Here is a 24,251-nt window from a genome sequence, read left to right as displayed (position 1 = left end):
TCTTTTTCCCTCCATTTTCCCTGAATTTTTTGGTTTTTGGTTTTTCTGAGTGGTTCTTTTTAAGGTTTATATACTTTTTGATTTTATCAATTTTTTGGGTTTCATCCTTTAAAAATCTTTTTAAGGAAAAAAAAAAGAAAGAAAATAATTTTTCCCTTTTTATCTCTTTTTAGTTTTTTTTCCACTTTTTGTGACATTTTATCAGTTTTTTTAGGTTTTAGTTTTCACTTCCTTCTTTCAGTTTTTGTTAAAAAGAGAATTTTTACCTGCGTTGGGTTATTCCTGTGTTCTCTTGTCAATTTTGATTAACCTTCTTTGTTTCCACTACTTTTGGAGTTTTTTTCACTAAATATTCTTGTTTTGTTTTTCCTTTCCCTTTTAAGCAGGTTAAAAGGGGTTGCAAAGTTTTTAAAGTTTTAATCACTTTTCTCCAGTCTTTAGAACAGACAAAGTATGTGGTTTTGCAAGAACAGTTTTTTTTCTTTAAGCTGTAGCATGACATGATGTATTGAAAAGAAAAGGGAAGTAGCTAGTAATTGCCGAAAAAGTGTTTCCAGCGGTATTCTAATCTGTGCCGTCTGAGAAGGACCACAGGTCTAAGAATGCCTTCTGTGACGGCAGAGGGGGGAAGCAGTCCGCTCCCCCCACCATCTCCTCTCTCCCCACTCTTCCCTCCTGCAATCTCTCTCACCTCTCTCCTACCTCTATCTCCGCTATTCTCACTCCCACCTCCCTCCTCCTATGCCTCATCCTCCCTCACCATCTCTCCCTCTCCCTCCTCTATCTTCTTCATCTCCGCCTATCTCTCCTCCTTCTCTCTCTCTCTATCATCCCTCCTCCCTCTCCATCTTCATCACCAATGCCCACCTCTCATCCCCCTCCTCTTCCCTCCTCCTCCTCCTTGTCTTCACCATCTCCCCCTCTTTTGTCTCCTCCCCACTCTCCTCCACTATCTCCCACTTCTATTCCAAATCTTTCCTCCACCCTTCCCTCTCTTTCTTTTCCTCACCCACCTCTCAGTTCATCATCACCAGATGGCCCATTGCCAGATCCAGACAATGAGGTGTCCCTAGTTCCACAGAGCACCCTCTCTAAAGAGACAGCTATGACACCGGGAGAAGAAAGTGAATCACTCCCCACACATAACAACACAGGTGCCCTCCCAATACAACAGCTAGCAGAAGGGAGGTGTGTGCCATCAGAGACTGCACCTGCTAAATCTGATACGAAGCTGCAGTCTCAGAAGGGGGGAGTGTTATCCACACACAAGTCAAACACACAATGGCACAGTTCCTCCTCTGATGAACATGAAGAGGAAATTATGCTGCATAGTACTAGGAGAAACTCACAGACACCAAGTAGGCAGGGGCAGATAGAGCCAGAACTCTTACACTATGTGCCCTTTACCCCTAGTCAGGTGTTCAGTATTCTAAAAAATCTGCCAGACCCAGTTATGGACCCCATGCCATTTTTCCGAAGAATGCAGCAGAGCCAGCAGACATATGCTGCAACCTGGAGTGATCTCTGGTCCATAATGGAGGTAAAAGCAGGTGAAACACTGGCCAATCATGAAGGAACACTTCAAGCTTCCATCAGAATTAGATGTGCGTTCCTGGGAATCAGGATCAAAGCTAATTGAACAGCTTAGAGAGTAGGCCAACGCCAGACAAGCACTCAGCCTGCATAACGTGAGCCAAGCCGAGACAGAGTCTGTAGACGAGTTTCATGGCAGAGTGAGGCAAGTATTCCAAATTTTAGGTTTCACTATTCATGATCAGGTACACGGGCAAATGTTGGCACAGGCCTTTGTGCATGGACTAAGAGAACCAATCAAGAAACTACTGATAGTGGCCAGGCCTGAGTACAGGACGATAGCAGTAGATGTCCTGCTCGCAGTAGCCAGAAGAATTGAGTCCCTCCCAAGAGTGCGGAGGACATGCCCTCCTGTGGTGGCCACTGACGTGGAGGAGCAACCACCCTGCAGAGATAGAAAACCTGTCAGGTGTTTCAACTGTGGCAACCTTGGCCATTTCCGGAACCAGTGCACAGCACACCGGCAACCCAGGTCATCCCGCAGAGGAATAGGCCAAGAAAGAAACACAGAAGACAATGAAGAACCCTGTCCATAAGACAGAGGCACACCAAGTCCGCCAGACGTCACGTCCCTGACATGTGAAACCCCGTCAGCGGACCCAATACCTCAAATCACTGGGGGCTGTCATATCGTTCCTTGTGGACACTGCTGCAGTCAGAAGTGGAAATCCCCGACCCCACCAGTCCATCAGAGCACTCTGTGTCTTGTATGGGGATAAAAGGTCAAGACAGACGTCCCCCAGCTTGCAAGCCCCTGAGCATGTGGACACAGCCAGGATACTCCATCCTGTTCCAGTTTATGGTGGAGACCTGCCCACCACACCTGAAGAGCGCAGACCTACTGCAGGAACTGAAGGTGACCAAAGTGTCCCATGAAGATGTGACCTTGACCTCCTCTCCACCCCAGACCCAATAAGAATCAATCATGCCCATGCTGGTGGCCCTACGAGAGCCTCGCTCGAACAATAAGTGCAAGCCTACCCAAGGAGGTGCTGGACATAGCACCCGGAAGCCTATGGTCCAAGGGAGACTTCAAGTTGCGCCAGTGCAGGTGTCACCCAAGTCTGGAACCCTGGACGCTCAGAAGGCCCAGCATCTGCTGCTCATCACCCAGAGCCGAACTACCTCTGACCAACTGGAGGTCTAAGTGGAACTGCGGTTCAAGAAACGGCCTAAGAACTTTGGCATGGGCCAGGAAAACTCTCAACCCAGAGGGACCATACCCACTTCGTGAAATGGCTGCACTGCTTCCAGCTCCAGCGCCAGAGGATCATCTTGGACATGATTCTGAAGGTGCTCCCTGAAGTTAATCCAGGCCCTGGACCAGAAGACACACACTCAGCCCCTCAGACTGGTTAACAAGATGCTGACCTGAGATCAAGCTGGGTGAAAGGAACTGCTGCTGGCTGGTAAAGAAGATGCCCCAACAAAAAGAACCCCTGTGAGAGCAAGAAAGCTCAACCGGACGTCATCTCTGATGAAGAGGACCCCAGCAAACGGCTTTTTTTCCTACCGGCCCTGTGCCAGAAGTTGGGAGTCACTCACGGCACTGTGAAAAGCAAGACCAGATTGAGCCGCCTCACCCATGGGAATCATCATACAGTCCCAGCTTTTCTCAATCAAGAGGAAGACTGTGAAAGGAGAACCAGACTCGGTTGAATGGTGTATAACCTGAGGGCTGTGAGCAAAGCAACCGTGCTTGAAACCCCAGTTGTGCAGATCTGCACACTCTGCTGACAAACGTGCCAGCCACAGCAACGGTGCTCACGGCAATGGATCTGCCCGAAGCTCCCCTCAATGTTCCCCCTCACCTGGACGACCAGTTCCTGAAAAAACACAAGGGGGTGAAGAACAAATGGACAGTGATGCTCAAGAGGGCCCAGAACAGCCTTTCACAGCTCGCCAGAGCATTGTCCTCTATCCGCATCAACTGGATTGCAGAGCATGCAGAAGTCATCGCCATCGCTACCTGCACAGCGCTTTCCATGTCTCCTCTACTCTGCCAGGCGGAGCAGCAACGTAAGTTCTGCAAAACAGAGTCCAGTGGTGTCAAAAGCAAGTTCCTGAAGACACCGTATCGCCCACTAGACGAAACACTTGACAGATGACTGGAGGACCGCGGAGGAGAAGATGGCTCCCTCAACAACTCGTACTGCAGAACTTGGACCCCTGGTTCTCCAGGCTTAATGCAGCCTCTGTACAATTGCATCAACGCATTGCAGCCTTCATCTCATACAGGAAACTGAAAGACTTCATAGTCTCTACGCCAGCTCTAGGCCTCCCTAACTACGAGAAGCCATCCCGTCTTGGCCGAATGGAAGAGGAAGGACAAAGATGGAGAAGGTCATGCTACTGGCCAGTCCTAAAACAGACCCGCCGAGGAAAACCAGAGGTCTCTAGACTACCTCTCAGCCGGCCTGGATCCAGTTGCAAGTGGGGCCCTCCTGCATGAAAACAATACCTGCAGCACACGCCCTCCTGACAAGGCTGCTCTCCACCACTCTTCAGTGCTCTCAGCCGTTACCTGTCTCTACAACCACTCCCAAGGGGGATGTGGATACGGACCCTCAGATGTAAGATCTGCAAGATACTGTAGATTGCTCCAGTTTTGCAGATGATGAAGGAAGTGTCCACACGGGATGTGCAGTGACCAGCAATCAAGACATCCTATGGTCCAGAAGTTTGCCAGCCCAAGAGCCCAAGAAACGGAGCTGATAGAGCTGACAAAAGACCTGCCAGATTGCGAAGAACAAAACTTCCAGGTACTCGCATGGCATAGCACACGACTTCGGACCCATCTGGGCTGCAAGAGACTTCATCACAGCAAGCGGATCGACCGTGAAGCAAAATAGAGCCATCAGAGACCTGCTGGATGCTCTTCAACTACTAAAAGTGGTGGCAGTGTTGAAGGTCAAGGCACACGGTAAACTGAACACAGTAGAGACACGGGGCATCAGCAGCAGACGTAGCAGCCAAAGAAGCAGCCAAGAAGAAGACAATATGGAAAATGGGAGAGGTCGTAGAGCCGGACGGCTACTACATGTCGACTGAAGACGAGAAAACCTGGCATACAGAAGTCAATGGGAAAACCGGTGAAGACGCCATCTCTGAATTGGACAGAAGTGCTGCCTCCTCCTCCACCAGCCAACGAGCTGAATCACTTCCAGGATGAAGACTCTGACGTGGATATGAATTCTGAGGCAGAAGAATGGTGCCCACCTTTACCAGAAAGGACGTATTTGATAGAGAACATTTCAGAAGATTGTCCTCCACCACCCCCTCGTGGGGAAGCTTCTTCTCCAGCACAGTCCTACGGTCAGCAGTCCACGGCAACACTTACCCCGTCCCCCCGAGATGAGCTGCATGATGCCGAAGGTATCCCAAGGCTACAACAGTTTGACCTTACCCCTCATCCCTGGAGAATACCGGCTGGATCTGTACCAATGCAAAGAGTCCCAAGTCCTCCTCTGACACAGTCTAACCAGAGTCTTCGTACAGAGGGAGGCACGGACATAGACGAAACCTCAGCTAAAATCCCACAATCAGCTCAGAGAATGTCAATTACCACAACCCAGTCAACTAAACCTGACAAAATGACTTCATGAAAACTGTACAAGAAGTAGCAGGATCAGACTCGGAAGGAGGAGAAGGAAAGCTGGATGCTGTAGGGCAAAAGCACTGGGCTCCAAGAAACCTGTCTACCTCAAAACATCTACCTCAAGACAGACCCAGTCTACCTCAAAGTGTGTACCCTACAGTGGTTCAATGGGCACATGGCTCCCGCACAGAATTGAAGACACAGATGAATGACCTGATTAGGCTGGACTCCCACCTTAACAGCCAAATTCCTAGCAGCTGCCTGGCCTCCGACAAATTCAACATCACACAAGCGGGAAAAGTTCCCCCACGCCATCCGGGCTGAAGACTTCCCAGTAAGGAACCGGTTGGCGAAGACTACTGCAAAGAAGCCACTCTCAAAAAAATAGTGTGCAGATATGGGGGTTCCAGAAGCAATAGCAAGTGATCAGGGACCCACATACACAGCAGACCTGACACAAGAGATCTGATCAGCAGTAGGGTCAGACTTAGGCCTACACACACTACCCACCATCCCACACCATAGACTAGGTGGGACACTTGAGAACAGCATGCTAAAAATTTGTCCAAGAAACAGACAAACCCTGGCATTAGACACTCCCCTAGGCTCAGAAAAAGCTGTCACCAATATGAGACCTTATTTGGGTCTAACCCCCAGGTTAGGGGTATTTTTATTTAGCAGTTGACTATGTAAAAAGATACTTTGTCTGCATATGTAAATGAATTTATCAAGAATCTTGCTAATGTCCATTCTCGAGTTTTTCTCCTTCATTGCCAGATCCAGATTCGGTGCCTGGTATGCACGCCCTGAATTCAGGAGACTGCTGAGTGTTGGTGGAAAAAAAAGGTCCGTGAGGAGAAGCACTCGATCCCAGATCCGATGGCCCTTCTCCAAGTGCTGACGCCACCAACCTGGAGGGAAAACCCCCACCTGGATCCACGCATCACATTGCAGGAAAAGGCCTTCATACCAGAAGATACACCTGAGCTGGAATGATGCTGTGGATGACCTACCTGACTGAATAAATTGCCTACCTGATAGAGAATACACATGCACTGACTGCATAGACTGCTAAGAGACTTTGATTACATTGCACCAAACCCCCGTTAGGGACAGATCTCCTGACCGCCCATTTGCGAAAGTCTGTACAGAGGAGCATGTATGCACTAGGCATAAAAGAGTTGCAGCGCTTTGGGCAAGAAGCAGGATTTTAGGGCAAGTGATAACTAAGGGGGATTGTTATGGAAATATATATGTATATGTATTTCATCTAGATCTCACTTGCCTGCTATAGGCTATATACCTATGTACTCTTATATACTCATATATATACTCATATATACTGCACACAGATACATATTCACAGTTTGAACCTTATAACTAGTTGGTGGAAATTGACTTGCTACCCAGTAATCTCATGATAGCATTGTCTTCTGACTTGAGAAATATCTAGCAGAAATAGGGAATGAGGAAGTAAGGCCAGATGGTCCAGCCGATATTGGAGACTTGCTGACGAGTGCAAGACTCCGGACAGTAAATCACGTGGTGGCTAAGTAACCCCAGGTCGGACACCCATATATGTTCATGTATTTAAACTGACCAATTAGATAAGAAGTAAAGCCTTTATGTTAATGAGTAACCACTCCTTTCTGCACAGCTGATAAAACCAAGTATATTCAATAAAGTTTCCAGAGTTCTGCTGGAATGAGTTGTTGCTAGCCAAGTGTAGCTTTTCCTTTGAGCGCTCAATAAGACTCTGTCTAATTAGGACAGGCCACAGCACACACATCAATCAAAAAATCCCTGACAACCTGTCTGCGGCAGAGTGATACCATGCGGAGGATTATCTCCGTCATTGTATCACTGGAGCCCCTGGAGAGCAGTCGCATCAGCTGATGTGACCTCTCCACGGGAGATCATCGTGGGAAAATTGTATTATTTAGATTATGGCGGACACAGGGAGTATATTGTTGGTTTATTATTTTAATTTTTTTTACAGGTGATCGAGAGCTTCAGGGATTAGGTGTAGATGGTGAGTATGAACTATATATGCGTGTATGCTCATTTTTTTTATATTCAACACATTAGCCGGATGATGGGAATACTACTGTCCCATCATTGGCTAATGTGTCAATCACTGTCACTGTAGCAGGCATAGCCCGATGGGACTTGTAGTCCCATTGGACGATGCCTGCATACACAAACACACGCATACCCCTGCATTCCCGCACAGACCCCGGCACAACCCAGCATACCCCCGCACAGACCCGCAAACCCTCTCACAGACCCCTGCACAGTTCCACAGACCTCCAACACACACGCACACATAGCCCGCACACACTATATACGCACACAGTGCCGGAGCATGTGTACTTAAAAAAAACAGAATCCGTCACCGGATTCCGGCATTTGTCGGACAGTGACGGATCCTGCGCTCATAGTCATCCATTCTAGCAAAAATCTGACAGCGACGGATGTTTATCCCTCTCCCATAATGATAGTTCTGCTTCACATCACTTGTCTTAACAATTGCGTTATTTCTGTGTTGTTTTGTGTTTAAATATTTGACTCCAGTCTTTGCCTGATGAAGAGACCTGAGTAGTCTTGAGAGCTTGCAATTTGTTACCATCTTTTCAGTTAGCCATTAAAAGGCATCAACCACTGAGGACTCTCAAATTCTGAATATTTTTCTATGTGCAATATAATGATTATAATTTGTTGTTGATATCTTTTATGTCTGGTGCAATCCCCATTAGGATGTGCTCCACTATTGCCAATGCCATCCAGTGTACGTCTTGACGCATGTATGAAATCCTTGACCAGCCGGTCGAGTGTGCATACTGCTGTGTGAGATGTGAACATGTTGTGCATTTGGAAGCCCAGATACTGGATCTAAATGTACAGCTGGCAACACTGAGATCCATAGACAATATGGAAAGGAGTCTTCTGCTCACTGAGCAGACGCTCAATGGGATAGATGAGGGGGGATGCTAGGTTGGAGCTGCAGGACAGTGAAGCAGCTAGCTGGGTGACAGAAGGCGGGGTAAGGGGAAGAGCACCAGGGAGGCTAGTCCTGATCTGGCACACCCCAATAAGTTTGCTAAGTTGGCAGATGAGGGGAGTGTTAGTGCAGGAGTAGCACTGCTGCAGCAAGGCATGTCCTCTGAAAGCCGGGGGAGTGTCTGCTCCAGTAAGGGGGGAAATAGGAGAGCAGGGCAGGCCAGATTGGTGCTGGTAGTGGGGGACTCAATTATTAGGGGAACAAATAGGGCAATCTGTCACAAAGACAGGGATCGTCAAACGGTGTGCTGCCTACCTGGCGCTCGAGTCCGACACATCGCTGATCGGGTTGACAGATTACTGGGAGGGGCTGGTGAGGATCCAGCGGTCATTGGCACAAATGACAAAGTTAGAAGTAGGGGAAGGTCCTTAAAGATGATTTCAGGGAATTAGGTTGCAAGCTTAAAGCAAGGACCTCCAAGGTGGTATTTTCGGAAATACTTCCTGTACCACGTGCCACACCAGAGAGGCAACGGGAGATTAGGGAGGTTAATAAGTGGCTCAGGAATTGGTGTAGGAAGGAGGGATTTGGGTTCCTGGAGAACTGGGCCGACTTCTCAGTTGGCTACAGGTTCTACGCTAGGGACGGGCTGCACCTCAATGGGGAGGGTGCAGCTGTGCTGGGGGAGAAAATGGCTAGAAGGTTGGAGGAGTGTTTAAACTAGGGACGGGGGGAGGGTATTCCTTTTATAGGAGGGGAAGAAAGTGCAGATAGAGACCTGGGCACAAATAATGAAATTGGGGGTGGGGGTGGCATGGGGGGTGGAGTTAAAACAGTTAATAACTTAAGAAAGAATAGAGGTACAGAGAGATACATAAAGTGCATGTATACTAATGCCAGAAGCCTCACCAACAAAATGGAAGAATTGGAGTTAATGTTGTTGGAACATAATTATGACATGGTGGGGATATCTGAGACATGGCTGGATGAGAGCCGTGACCGGGCGGATAATTTACAGGGCTATAGTCTGTTCAGAAATGACCGTACAAATAAGTGAGGGGCAGGCGTGTGTCTATATGTAAAATCATCCTTAAAACCCAACCTGTGTGATAATATATATGAATCTAATGAAAATGTCCCTGTGGGTGGAGATAAGGGAAGGGGGAAAAATAATAAATTACTGATAGTGGTTTGTTATAAGTCTCCAAACATAATGGAAGAGTAAGGAGGTGAGGGCATAGCCCTGTAAATGTTGTTATATATATATTCTGTGTGCAGTATGCATGTTGTGTGTGTGTGTGTTTGCGTTCACACAACATTAGACAGTTAGGTGTAGTATTAGAAAAGGGCCACTAGATGGGAGCACTGAGCTCAACTGGTGAGCAGACTGCTTAGGGGTTAACTTAGAGGAGTGGCTAGACAGGAGAAAAGGAGATAGATTTTCCTCCAAGAGTGAGTTGAGCTGGGGGTAGCGAACAGGACAGAGGTGCACTGGACAGGAGTGAAGAACAGCGGAGTGCCTACAGCAGTAGCCAGCACATTGTGGTGTTGGAGGCCTTGCAGTCAGGGACTGGGGACTGTAAGGCTAGTGAGACAGAAGGAGTCTCGCTGGTCAAGTCAGCTAGCAGGGAAGAGCTGAAGTGACAACCCAAGCCAGTCCATTGAGTTCAGCCCGTGTCTGGAGAATTGCAAGCCAGGGAGGTCTGTGGAAGATTCCCTGTGGGAGTAGCAGCTGGAGTACAGAAGCATTGTGGAGAGTTTAGTGAGCTGTGAATCTGAGACACGTACAGGAGCAACAGTGCCTTTAGGGGGTGAGCTATAACGGAAAAGTCAGGTACTTTCGTGGGCTGAAGTCAGGCTCTGGAAGAAGGGAAGTGTTCCGTGTTCATTGTGCTCCGTGTGACGTGTCAGATTGCCTGTGTGGTGCATATGTGTGAAGTGAAGGAAGAAGTGAAGTACTACTGTAGATGAAGATGCATTGCTGTTACCAAGTAAAGAGTCCTGTAGCCATTGTGGATATGCTGTGCCCTGAAGAGAATAAACCTGAGTTGTTAAAGTTGCTTCCAGCCTCTGTCTGCATTCATTTGGGTCCCCAAAGTGAACAGCATATGGGAGACGAAACAGCCTCCAGCACAGTGAGTACTGGAGCGGCCGCACAAGCTACCCCCCGGCGGCCATGGTATTACATTAGCAACAGAGAATATCCTCATAAAGTAAATAGATGAAGCTGCGACTCAAGGAGAAGTCATTATTATGGGGAACTTCAACTACCCTGAAATACATTGGGGAACCGAAACCTGCAGTTCCAGCAAAGGTAATAGGTTTCTGACAACTATGAGAGACAATTACCTTTCACAACTGGTTCAGGACCCAACAAGAGGGGGGGCACTGCTAGACCTAATATTAACCAACAGGCCAGACCGCATATCAAATATAAGGGTTGGGGGTCACTTGGGTAATAGTGATCACAAATTAATAAGTTTTCATGTATCCTTTAATAAGATGTGTAGTAGAGGGGTTACAAGGACACTAAACTTCAGGAAGGCAAATTTCCAACGGATGAGAGATGATCTTGGTGCAATTAACTGGGACGATATCCTGAGACATAAAAATACACAAAGAAAATGGGAGACGTTTATTAGCATCCTGAATAGGACCTGTACACAATATATACCGTATGGGAATAAACATGCGAGAAATAGGAGGAAACCACTATGGCTAAATAGAGCTGTAAGGGGTGCAATAAGAGATAAAAATAAAGCATTTAGAGAATTAAAGCAAGTAGGTAGTGATGAGGCATTAACTAAATACAGAAGATTAAATAAATTCTGTAAAAAGCAAATCAAGACAGCAAAGATTGAGACAGAGAGACTCATTGCCAGAGAAAGTAAAAATAATCCCAAAATATTATTTAACTACGTAAATAGTAAGAAACTAAAAAATGATAGTGTTGGCCCCCTTAAAAAGTCTGGGTAAAATGGTGGATGAGGATGAGGAGAAAGCCAATATGCTAAATGACTTTTTTTTCAACAGTATTTACACAAGAAAATCCCATGACGGATAACATGATCAGGGATAAAAATTCTCCATTAAATGTCACCTGCTTAACCCAGCAGGAAGTACGGCGGCGTCTAAAAATCACTAAAATTGACAAATCCCTGGGCCCGCATGGGATACACCCCCGAGTACTGCAGGAATTAAGCACAGTCATAGTTGGACCATTATTCTTAATCTTTAAAGATTCCATAATAACAGGGTCTGTACCACAGGACTGGCGTATAGCAAATGTGGTGCCAATATTCAAAAAGGGGACAAAAACTGAACTTGGAAATTATAGGCCAGTAAGTTTAACCTCAACTGTGGGTAAAATCCTGGAGGGTTTTCTAAGAGATACTATACTGGAGTATCTGGAGAAGAATAACCTCATGACCCAATATCAACATGGGTTTACAAGGGACCGCTCCTGTCAGACTAATCTGATAAGATTTTATGAAGAGGTAAGCTCTGGACTGGACCAAGGCAATTCAGTGGACGTGGTGTACATGGACTTTTCAAAAGCTTTTGATACGGTGCCACACAAAAGGTTGATACATAAAATGAGAACAATGGGGATAGGGGAATATATGTGTAGGTGGGTTAAGAGCTGGCTCAGGGATAGGAAACAAAGGGTGGTTATTAATGGAGCACACTCGGACTGGGTCATGGTTAGCAGTGGGGTACCACAGGGGTCAGTATTGGGCCCGCTTCTTAACATATTTATTAATGACCTTGTAGGGGGCATAGAGAGTAGAATTTCAATATTTGCAGATGACACTAAACTCTGAAGGCTAATCAATACAGAGGAGGACAATTTTATATTACAGGAGGATTTATGTAAACTAGAAGCTTGGGCTGATAAATGGCAAATGAGCTTTAATGGGGATAAATGTAAGGTCATGCACTTGGGAAGAGCAAATAAGATGTATAATTATGTGCTTAATTATAAAACACTGGGCACAACTGTCACTGAAAAAGACCTGGGTGTATGGGTGGACGACAAACTCACATTTAGGCTATGTGCCCACGTAGTGTTTTAAAATGCACAGTGAAAACCGGACTCCTTCCCAGAAATCGCGCGTTTTTTTCCAGCGCGATTTTACCGCGATTCTGTTCGCGATTTTGCAGCGATTTTCTCAAGCTCTTTCCAAGCGATTTGAAGCATCGCTTGGAATGTGATTGACAGGTTGGTCCCACTCGTCAAACATAGTGTTTGACAAGTGTGACCAGGTTTTTACTATTGAGGCTGCCTATGCGGCCTCAATAGTAAAAGATAGGATGTTAAAAATGATAAAAAAATAAAAAATTGGGGTATATTTACCTTCCGACGTCCCGCGCTGCATTCCCGGGCCTCAGCGTTCCCAGTGATGCCTTGCGAGACCTGTGATGACTAGTGTTGAGCATTCCGATACCGCAAGTATCGGCCGATACTTGCTGTATCGGAATTCCGATACCGACTTCCGATATTTTTTCAATATCGGAATTCGGCATCGGAATCGGAAGTTCAGAGTTGATTGACAGACTGACGTCATCATGATGCGCGGTGTGTGCGCATCATGATGCGCCGTCATTTCGGGCCTTCCGGGGGTCTCTGCCGGCCTGCCCGGGGTCTGTACCGGCCTGCCGGGGGGCTGTGCCGGCCTGCCGGTGGTCTGTGCACCCTGTGGGGGTCTGTGCCGGCCTGCCGGGGGTCTGTGCCGGCCTGCCGGGGGTCTGTGCCGGCCTGCCGGGGGTCTGTGCCGGCCTGCCGGTGGTCTGTGCAGGCTCCGGGGGGCTGTGCCAGCCTGCCGGGGGGCTGTGCCGGCCTGCCGGTGGTCTGTGCAGGCTTCGGGGGTCTGTGCAGGCATCGTCCGATGGGACTACAAGTCCCATCGGGCGATGCCTGCTACCATGACAGTGATTGACACATTAGCCAATGATGGGACAGTAGTAGTCCCATCATCCGGCTAATGTGTTAAATGTTAAAAAAAAAAAAAAAAAAAAAAAAAAATACTACATACATACTACATGCATGCTACATACATACTACATGCTACATGCATACTACATACATGCTACATACATACTGCATGCTACATACATACTACATACATACTACATGCATGCTACATACATACTACATACTACATACATACTACATACATGCTACATACATACTGCATGCTACATACATACTGCATACATACTACATACTACATATATACTACATGCATGCTACATACATACTACATGCTACATACATACCACATACATACTACATGCATGCTACATGCTACATACATACTACATATATACTACATGCATGCTACATACATACTACATATATACTACATGCATGCTACATACATACTGCATGCTACATGCATGCTACATACATACTACATACATACTACATACATACCACATATATACTACATACATACAATACATTCATACAATACATACATAGACATACAGTACATATAACATAGAGTAACATACTTACCAATACTTGTCACATTGTTCCCCGAAGCCATTGTCGTCTACGGAATAAATATTAACATAACAAACCACAAAAATACTCACCCACGATCCGAAGCAGTCCACGAGTGTGTCCCACGACGATCTTGGGTAGAGAACTGCAGCATCAGATGATGCTGCCGTTCTCTACGGGCTGCAGGAATCCAATGACGGAAGGTAGGTATCCTTCCGCACTGTATTCCTCCGCCACTTAAAAAAAAAAAAGTCCCTAGTCTCACTTTATGCCATTGCTGTGTGGGAATTTCCATCATCTGATGCTGCAGTTCTCTACCCAAGATCGTCGTGGGACACACTCGTGGACTGCTTCGGATCGTGGGTGAGTATTTTTGTGGTTTGTTATGTTAATATTTATTCCGTAGACGACAATGGCTTCGGGGAACAATGTGACAAGTATTGGTAAGTATGTTACTCTATGTTATATGTACTGTATGTCTATGTATGTATTGTATGAATGTATTGTATGTATGTAGTATATATGTGGTATGTATGTAGTATGTATGTAGTATGTATGTAGCATGCATGTAGCATGCAGTATGTATGTAGCATGCATGTAGTATATATGTAGTATGTATGTAGCATGCATGTAGTATATATGTAGTATGTATGTAGCATGTAGCATGCATGTAGTATGTATGTGGTATGTATGTAGCATGTAGTATGTATGTAGCATGCATGTAGTATATATGTGGTATGTATGTAGCATGTAGTATGTATGTAGCATGCATGTAGTATATATGTAGTATGTATGTAGCATGCAGTATGTATGTAGCATGCATGTAGTATATATGTGGTATGTATGTAGCATGTAGTATATATGTAGTATGTATGTAGTATATATGTAGTATGTATGTTGCATGTAGTATTTATGTAGTATGAATGTAGCATGTATGTAGTATGTAGTATGAATGTAGCATATATGTAGTATGCATGTTGTATGTATGTAGCATGTAATTTTTTTTTTTTTTTTTTACATTTAACACATTAGCCGGATGATGGGACTACTACTGTCCCATCATTGGCTAATGTGTCAATCACTGTCATGGTAGCAGGCATCGCCCGATGGGACTTGTAGTCCCATCGGACGATGCCTGCACAGACCCCCGAAGCCTGCACAGACCACCGGCAGGCCGGCACAGCCCCCCGGCAGGCCGGCACAGCCCCCCGGAGCCTGCACAGCCCCCCGGCAGGCCGGCACAGCCCACCGGAGCCTGCACAGCCCCCCGGCAGGCCGGCACAGACCACCGGAGCCTGCACAGACCACCGGCAGGCCGGCACAGCCCCCCGGCAGGCCGGCACAGACCACCGGAGCCTGCACAGACCCCTTGGCAGGCCGGCACAGCCCCCCGAAAGGCCCGTACAGACCCCAGAGAGGCTGTACAAGGGCAGGAAAGGGTTTTTCTTATTCCGATACCGGAAGTCCCATAGACTTGAATGGGACTTCCGGTATCGGAATCGGCGATACCGATACTTTTTTTAAAGATCGGCCGATACCATCCGATACGATACTTTGAAGTATCGGACGGTATCGCTCAACTCTAGTGATGACGTAGTCTCGCGTTACTATAGCGATCTCGTGAGACCACGTCATCACAGGACCTTGCCGCAAGGCATTACTGGGAACGCTGCGGCCCGGGAATGCAGCGCGGGACGTCGGAAGGTAAATATACCCCGATTTTTTATTTTTTTTTACAGGGGTATGGTACCCAGGGCCTGGAGAACAGTCTCCTCTCCTCCACACCGTGGGTACCAACCGCACATGAGACGCTTAACTTCCCGCTTGGTGGGCATAGCCACATGCGGGAAGTAAGCGATTCTCATGCATTTCTATGGGTGCGGAATCGCGGCAATTCTTTGCGATTCCGCACAAAAGAATGATCATGCTGCGATTTTTTCCGCGATGCGATTCCGCCATGGAAAAAAGCGCAGCATTAGCGCAGCATGTGCGGAATGCCATAGGAATGCATGGGGGGGGCGTTCTGTACACGATTTTTAAACGTTTTCGCAGCATTTTTGCGCTGAAAATCGTGGCAAAAATGCTTAAAAATCGCATCGTGGGCACACAGCCTAAGTGGCCAGTGTCAGGCAGCTGCTGCAAAGACAAATAAAATAATGGGATGCATTAAAAGAAGCATAGATGCTCATGAGGAGAACATAATTTTACCTCTATATAAGTCACTAGTGCGACCACACTTAGAATACTGTGTACAGTTCTGGTCTCCGGTGTATAAGAAAGACATAGCTGAACTGGAGCGGGTGCAGAGAAGAGCGACCAAGGTTATTAGGGAACTGGGGGGTCTGCAACACCAAGACAGGTTATTACACTTGGGATTATTTAGTTTGGAAAATCGAAGGCTTAGGGGTGATCTTATTACAATGTATAAATATATGCGGGGACAATACCAAGACCTTTCTAATGATCTTTTTACTCTTAGACCTGTGACGGGGACAAGGGGGCATCCTCTACGTCTGGAGGAAAGAAGGTTTAAGCATACTCACAGACGCGGATTCTTTACTGTAAGAGCAGTGAGACTATGGAACTCTCTGCCATATGATGTTGTAATGAGTGATTCCCTACTAAAATTTAAGAAGGGACTGGATGCCTTTCTTGAAAAGTATAATATTACAGGGTATATACACTAGTTTCCTTAATATTGCGTTGATCCAGGGAGCTAGTCTGATTGCCGTATGTGGAGTCGGGAAGGAAATTTTTCTCCAATGTGAAGCTTACTGTTTGCCACATGGGGGTTTTTTTTGCCTTCCTCTTGATCAACATGTTAGGGCAAGTTAGGACAGGATATGGGTTAAACTAGATGGACTTAAAGTCTCCCTTCAACCTTAATAACTATGTTACTATGTTACTATAACTAACCACAGTTACTATGTCCGGGCAACGCCGGGGTCTTCAGCTAGTAATAAGTATAAAAGGTGATATAAGAGATAAAGGAACAGAGGAAGGAAAGTGACGTCCAGCATCCGAGTGCAGAAACCCCTCAGGACACGATCCCCCCCCCATCTGATGAATCCATTCCTCCAGCACCATGACAACCAGCTCAGCTGAGCCTCCTGGTCATGTGATCTCTGACTCCGCCCACATGTGACATCACATGACAGTGACATCACCACAGGTCCTGTAAGCACAGAACAGCCCTATATCCAGTGTGCGGCTCTGCAGGTGGAGGAGGTATGTGGTGGAGATTCCCCATTGTTGGGCACAGCCAGCATTAACCCCTTAGGTTTCTCATCTGATGAGATGGAGGAATTAACCCTTTTTGGGAACAGCCTTTGAATAATTCAGCGCTTGGGTTGTTCCTTTGCATTTGTTGCATTTAAACTTTAAAGCAACATTATTATTATTGTTGCATTTCATAAGTCAGTCATTTTTAAATGCCGCCATTTTTAGGTTAATATAATGCTTGTTTTGAGTGGACAATACCTCCATTTTGTTGGGTTTTTTTTGCTAATTCGATGTCATTTCCTGTGTTTCCTAGAATTAATTTTATTTTTTAAGTTTCTTAATTTTGCAAAGTAAAAACATTATTTATTGAAAAAAAATTTGATGGGGTATTATTTTTTATTTTAATTTAGTTAAAGCAATGAATATCGTTATCTCCCATCCCCCGTGCAGTGTGTATTCTGCAGCCTGTGCGTGTAGTAATATTCTTACCGATCGCCGCCTTCTCCGGTTATCAGCGCTGTTCCGGCCCTCCTCTCTATAACACGAGTGGCGGTCTGACTACCCGGACCACACAGCGTCACTTTCTCAGTGTCATCCTGGCAGCCTTGATGTGGGTCTCATATTTTTACGGTGAGAAGGTTTGCAGAGAAGATGCTATGTGATCTGATGGGAAGGGGATAACTTGTTCAGAATATCCAGGGATGTACATAGAAATCATGGGGCCTCACAGCAAAAATCCTAATCGAGTCCCCCCCAAGAAAATATATGTTGGTGCAGGTGGGGTCACAGTACTTAGGTGCAGTCATAGAAGGGCATACCTCCCAACTTTTAAACACAGGAAGAGGGGTGTGTATATGACACAAACATGGTAATTTTGCCCTATTTAAGGCCCCCAAAAAATGAATTCCTCACAGTTCCAACATTGTATGATGTCAGTGCGACCATACAGTGTGATGCCCCCAGTCACACCCCTCACAGTATAATTCCCCCCACACAGTGTGATTGCTCCCACCGTTACCCCACTCCTCCTCACCCGCAGGATGATTACCCCCATAGCTTTCCACACAGTTTGCTGCGCTGAGACGCAGATGCTCAGGCTGAATAGTGGAGCAGAAAGTCTATGGCTCCTTATTCCACCATTGTTTTCATCTGTATCCACATCTTGAGAGTGCAGATACTGTTGAAATTGAGACCCCAGGTTGGTGGAGGGGGGTGGTGCCTGGCCCTGTCTCCAGACTCACGAGGTTCATTGCGACTGCGTAGTCCGCCGCTATTAGGCTGTGTTCACACACAGCTTTTTTTGCGCTTTCGCAACTATTTTAATCGCGCAATTTTGCCGCAAAAACGCAAAAAAAGCATCCCATGCAATCCTATGGCATTCCGCCCTTGCTGTGCTAATGCTGCGGATTTTTCCGCAGCGAAATTGCATCTCGGAAAAATCCGCAGCATGCTCATTCTTTGTGCGGAATCGCGGGAAAATCCATACACACAGGAATGCATTGTTCTGCTTACTTTCCGCATGTGGCTATGCCCACAATGCGAAAAGTAAGCCGAACATTTGCGGATGGTACCCACAGTCCGGAAGAGAGGACATTCTCCTCCGGGCTCTGGGTACCATATCCCTGTAAAATATAGAATTAAAATAAAAAAATCATCATATTCTCACCTTCCGATGTTCCTCGCAGCGTCAGCAGGCCTCAGCGATGATCCCGGCATCTTCCGTTCCCAGTGATGCCTTGCGACAATGACCTTTGATGAAGTCGCAGTCAAAAAGGTCATTGTCGCAAGGCGTCGCTTGGAACGGGACCTGCCGGGAGCATCGCGATGATCGGGGACACAGCATGGGACACTGGAAGGTGAGAAAATCACCATTTTTTATTTTAACATTAGATCTTTTTATTACTGATGCTGCACAGGCGGCCTCAATAGTACAAAGTTGGTCACACTCGTCAAACACTATTTTTGACGAGTGTCACCAACCTGTCAATCAGTTTTCCAAGCGATGCTACAGATCGCTTGGAAAACGCTAGCATTCTGCAAGCTAATTACGCTTGCAAATCACGTTTTTCCACGGGAAATAGGCGGGAATTTAAATGCGGCTTTCTCGCATATTTCCCGCAGAATGGAATTCCGGAGTTCCTGCGGAAATTTCCGCGGCAATTCCACAACGTGTGCACATAGGATAAGTGGTACGTCAGTAGGAATAACCGATCAAGGGGCAGGTCCACGTAATGATTTGTCCCTTTTTGTCACCATTCCAAAGATTTGTTAAAAAAACGTGCAGTAGTGAATTACAGCGGGTATGGAAAGTATTCAGACGCCTTTATATTTTTCATTCTTTGTTTCATTGCAGCCATTTGGTAAATTCAAAAAAGTTCATTTTTTCTCATTAATGTACACTTTGCACCCCATCTTGACCGAAAAAAAACAGAAATGTAGAAATTTTTGCAAATTTATTAAAAAATAAAAACTGAAATATCACATGGTCATAAGTATTCAGACCCTTTGCTCGGTAAAGAGAAGCACCTTTTAAGCTCGTACAGCCATGAGTCTTCTTGGGAATGATGCAACAATTTTTTCACCCCTGGATTTGGGGATCCTCTGCCATTCTTCCTTGCAGATCCTCTCCAATTCCATCAGGTTGGATGGTGAACGTTGGTGGGCAGCCATTTTCAGGTCTCTCCAGAGATGCCCAATTGGGTTTAGGTCAAGGCTCTGGCTGGGCCAGTCAAGAATGGTCACAGAGTTGTTCTGAAGCCACTCCTTTGTTATTTTAGCTGTGTGCTTAGGGTCATTGTCTTGTTGGAAGGTGAACTTTCGGCCAAGTCTGAGGTCCAGAGCACTCTGGAAGAGGTTTTCATCCAGGATATCTCTGTACTTGGCCGCATTCATGTTTTACTCTTCGCCACGACAGCACCCACTTGGAGAGAGGGATCCACCCATAGGAACAGGAAACCTACAGAGATAAAAGAGGGCGGTCCGCCTCTCCTCCTCAGTTGGTTTCCTGTTCCGGTGGAAGACAGCAGGATTCCTCTACAGACATACCTGGGCCAAGGAACCGCCTGTGCAGTCTCTGTGGGAACGGCAGGGGTTCCGGTCCAGAAGCAGCGACGGGGGAGTGCTGTAATCCGGCTCCCTCCTCGACTGAACAGCCGCAGCAGCGATGGCAGAAACAACGGGTCCGGGTGAGGCCGCTCGGGGTTCTCCTGCATATACACGCCACCGGGGTCCGGAGATGGCCCTCCCGGTCCGTGTGGGAGCGCGGAACCGGAGGGAACAGGTGCAGTCTCCGTTTTCCCATGGCTTCAGTCCCCAGAGGGAGGACGCACATGCAGCGCCGATACCGGAAGTGGTAAGGGGGAACTTCCGGGTCACCGGAGAATCCCCAGCGGCAAGGTGCACGCGCGGTCTCAGGAGCATCACGAGACCGCGCATAAGCATGCGAAGCGCTCCCCGCCCCCTCCCCGCAGAAGCTGCAAAAGGAAAAAAAAGAGGGACAATATTCAGCGGCGCGGCTCGGCGGCTGTATACCAGGCCGAGCATGCGCAAATTAGCTGCGCCTACCCTGAGGAGGTGCTCCCGGGGGGGGAGGGAGTACCGGCAAAATAATGGTGGAGCAAAAAAAAAAAAATCCCTGCTGCGAAGGGTTTAGCAGGCAAGCATGTTTTGCAGGTGACACGGTGGCATCCAAGGACCACTCTGGCAGAGGTTCCTCGGACAGAAGCCACGCCAACAAGCCCCCATCTCAGCCTCCTGAGCCGGTACCTACAGCTTCTCTGGGTGAGTGGACGACTCTCTGCCTATCAAGCTGACAAATACCTCTCCCTTCCTCTCTCCCTCTTCTCCTCTTCGCTACATCTCCTCCCTCAGGAAAAAAAAAAAAAAGGCTATGTAAAAAATGCATTAATGAGACTGCAAAACGGGCTTCAGCGTCAGCCATAGAAGTTACGGGCCTTAACCCAGTCTAGTAGTACACCTACACATACTAAGACTAAGAAACCGACTGTGGCCAGCTCAGACTCTGACGAGGCTGTGATCTCTGATAGCTCTAACATATCCACATCGTCATCCTCCTCAGGTATGGAGGGGTGTTTGCGTTTCCCCTTAGAGAACATGGACAACTTAGTTAAGTCCGTGAGAAACACAATGGGATGCACAGACACAAGGGAGCTGCAAACAAATAATGTTTGCAGGACTAACTGATAGGAAGAGGAGAGCCTTCCCTGTTATACCAGTCATAAAAGCCTGGCTAAGAAAGAATGGGAGAAACAGGACCAGGAGAGGTTACCTCCCCTCGGCTTCAAGGAGAAGGTACCCCTTCAGTGACAAGGAGTTGGTAACGGGGTCTAAGGTCCCGAAAGTGGACGCTGTTGTCGACTCTACCTCAAAACAATCAGGGCGTGCTAAAAGATCCACTCGACCGTAAGGCCAATGCCACACTGAAAAGGGCATGGGAGGCAGCTACCGGCACGTTTAAGCCGTCAATAGCCAGCACTTGCATGGGCCGTTCTATGCTGATCTGGATTGATCAACTAGACCAGCAAATAGACCAAAAAGGCCTCCAGAAACAGATTACGAGCCGCTGTTCCCATGATCCGTGGCGCGGCTGCGTTTATAGCGGACGCTTCTGCTGACTCCTCACGTTTGGCATCCAGGACAGCAGGCTTACTTAATAACGCCAGGCATAGTCTATGGCTTAAAAGCCGGAGAGGCGATACCCAATCCAAGGCAAAGCTCTGTGCCATTCCTTGTGAGGGAGGGCGTTTAGGAGATGGCCATTTGGCAGAGGAAGGCCAACGGAAAACCAGAATCGTTGGGCCATAAAGGAGGACAAGATCCTCCCGTAGAGACAGAAACTAAAGGGCTAGTCCCTACAGTAGGAGGAAGACTAAAATTATTTTCCTCTGAGAATGGGGAAAAATCACAGCCAGTTCTTGGGTCCTGGACATTGTTAGAAATGGGCTAAAGATAGAGTTCCATCATACCCCACATAACTCGGTTATTATAGCATCTCTCAACTCACCAATCCAACTGCAGGCCCTGGAAGTTGAGATTCTAAGCTTGTTGGACAAAGAAGTATTGGACCATGTGCCCAAAGGGCAGGAAGAGAGAGGGTTTTACTCCCCTCTTTTTCTGGTACCTAAGCCAGATGGCTCTTTCAGGACAATCATCAACCTGAAAAAGCTAAATACATTTGTCAAAAATCAACGATTTAAGATGGAGTATATTAAGTCTACAATTAAACTTCTCTTCCCCAATTGTATGATGGCGGATCTAGATCTAAAGGATGCTTATAATACTCTTCCCATCCACTACAGGTATCAGAAATACCTGAGTGGCGGTGTCCCTCGATGGCACCATACACCATCTCCAGTTCACAGCCATGCCATTCGGCCTCTCCATTGCACCACGGGTCTTTACAAAGGTGATGCTGGAAGTAAACGCCTTCCTATGCCAGAAACACAGCTTGATACCCTATCTGGACGACTTCTTAATAATAGGGAACTCAACTCGACAATGTAATAGACGAGTTGCTGACGCAATCTTAATCCCTACAGGCTCTAGGTTGGATAATAAACTTCAAGTAGTCCAGAGTCGAGCCACAATCCGTCCAGTCCTTCCTAGGTCTCCAACTAGGCCGCCGGCCATTCTAGACCGAGCGTGATTGCGTTCGTCGGGTGGCGGCCGCTAAGCGGCCTGGGCCCGAATGGGAGACCACCCGCGCTCACAGGTCCGAGGTCATGCGTTACAAAAATGTCTGCTACCACAGGTAAAGATTGCAATGATCAAAACAAAGATAACATTAGCAATGGACAAACCAGGCCTGTCCTTGAGGGAAGCAATGTCCCTCTTGGGGTCTCTTACCTCCAGCATCCCAGCGGTTCAGTGGGCCCAGTTCCACACCAGGGAACTGCAACAACAGATTCTCCTAGAGGAGGCTTGTGTCCGAGGGAATTTGGCAAAGGAAATCACCTTATCCCAAACAGTCCTAACTTCCCTGGTATGGTGGTTAGATGACAATAATCTATCGAGAGGAGTGTCATGGGTGATAACACCTTCCGGTATAGTTACTACTGATGCCAGCCCTACAGGATGGGGGGCTCATATGGGGGGATCTTCTCCCAAGGCCAATGGGATATAAGCGAGAGACAAGATTCCTCAAACTTAAAAGAGCTGAATGCGGTTAGTCATGCGTTATATCACTTCTTTCCACAGCTACAAGGAGAACACATGAGAATCCTTTCAGACAACACCACAGTGGTAGCATATCTGAACAGGCAAGGCGGAACTCGATCGAACAGCTTAATGTCTTCCGCAAGAAAATTTTTATTCTTAGCCGAAAAACAATTTTTGTCTCTCTCGGCTGTCCACATAAGAGGAAGAGACAATTCAGAAGCAGACTTCCTAAGTCGCCACACGTTATGGCAAGGAGAATGGTGCCTGAGCCGGCAAATATTCAAACACGTCGTGTCACTGTGGGGTCTTTCCCAGATAGATCTCTTTGCCACCAAACAAAACAGACAGGGGCGAAGGTTCGCCTCCCTGAACGTGGCAGACTGTCTGGAAATTCTGGATGCCCTCCAAGCCCCGTGGCAGTTCAGATTGGCATATGCCTTTCACCCAATCATACTACTGCCACAGGTTATCAGGAAGATCAAGGCAGAAAAGGCGAGAATAATCTTAATAGCGCCATTTTGGCCCAGGAGGCCAGGGGTTTTTGTGCCTACAAGCAATGTCAGTGACAAACCCTTGGGTGCTCCCTCAGCCCACAAGCTCCTCTCAGGGGCCATTCTTCCATCCTCAAGTGGACACTCTCCGCTTGACGGCTGGATCTTGGAAGGGAGATGTTGAGAGCAAGAGTGTTCACGGGGGGACTAGTCAATACCCTCCTACAGAGTCGAAAATTGGCTACTACAAAGAGTTATAACAGGGTATGGAGGAAGTTCCTAGAGTTCCACACAGCTTCCGACTCTAGAGAAATCCCGATAACACCCATTCTAGAATTTCTACAAAAAGGAGAAAGATCTAGGGCTATCCGTCAACACACTAAAAGTTCAAGTGTCTGCTCTAGGGGCCCTCTATAATTATAGCATGGCAGGCAATAGATGGATAGCCAGACTCATCTCTGGCTGTGAACAGAGCGAACCAGTACACATACCCAGAGTGCCTCCCTGGGATTTGAATCTGGTACTAGATGCCCTAACGCGCTACCCCTTTGATCCATTAGACTCAATATCCCTTAAACACTTATCTCTTAAGACGGTACTGCTAGTGGCACTAACTTCAGCCGGAAGGGTCATCGACATACAGACACTTTCAATAGAACC

General features: G+C 47.1%; 1 pseudogene; it reads left to right on the top strand.

Moving 5' to 3' along the window:
• Positions 1–363: 363 nt before the first annotated feature.
• LOC141056300 (uncharacterized) overlaps positions 364–24,251 on the top strand; it is a 114,148-nt pseudogene continuing 90,260 nt past the window's right edge.

The sequence above is a fragment of the Dendrobates tinctorius genome, unplaced genomic scaffold (genome assembly GCF_039654945.1).
Source record: "Dendrobates tinctorius isolate UK_male_01 unplaced genomic scaffold, ASM3965494v1 ptg000196l, whole genome shotgun sequence".
NCBI classification, from domain to species: Eukaryota; Metazoa; Chordata; class Amphibia; order Anura; family Dendrobatidae; genus Dendrobates; species Dendrobates tinctorius.
This window is presented reverse-complemented; position numbering and strand designations above follow the sequence as displayed.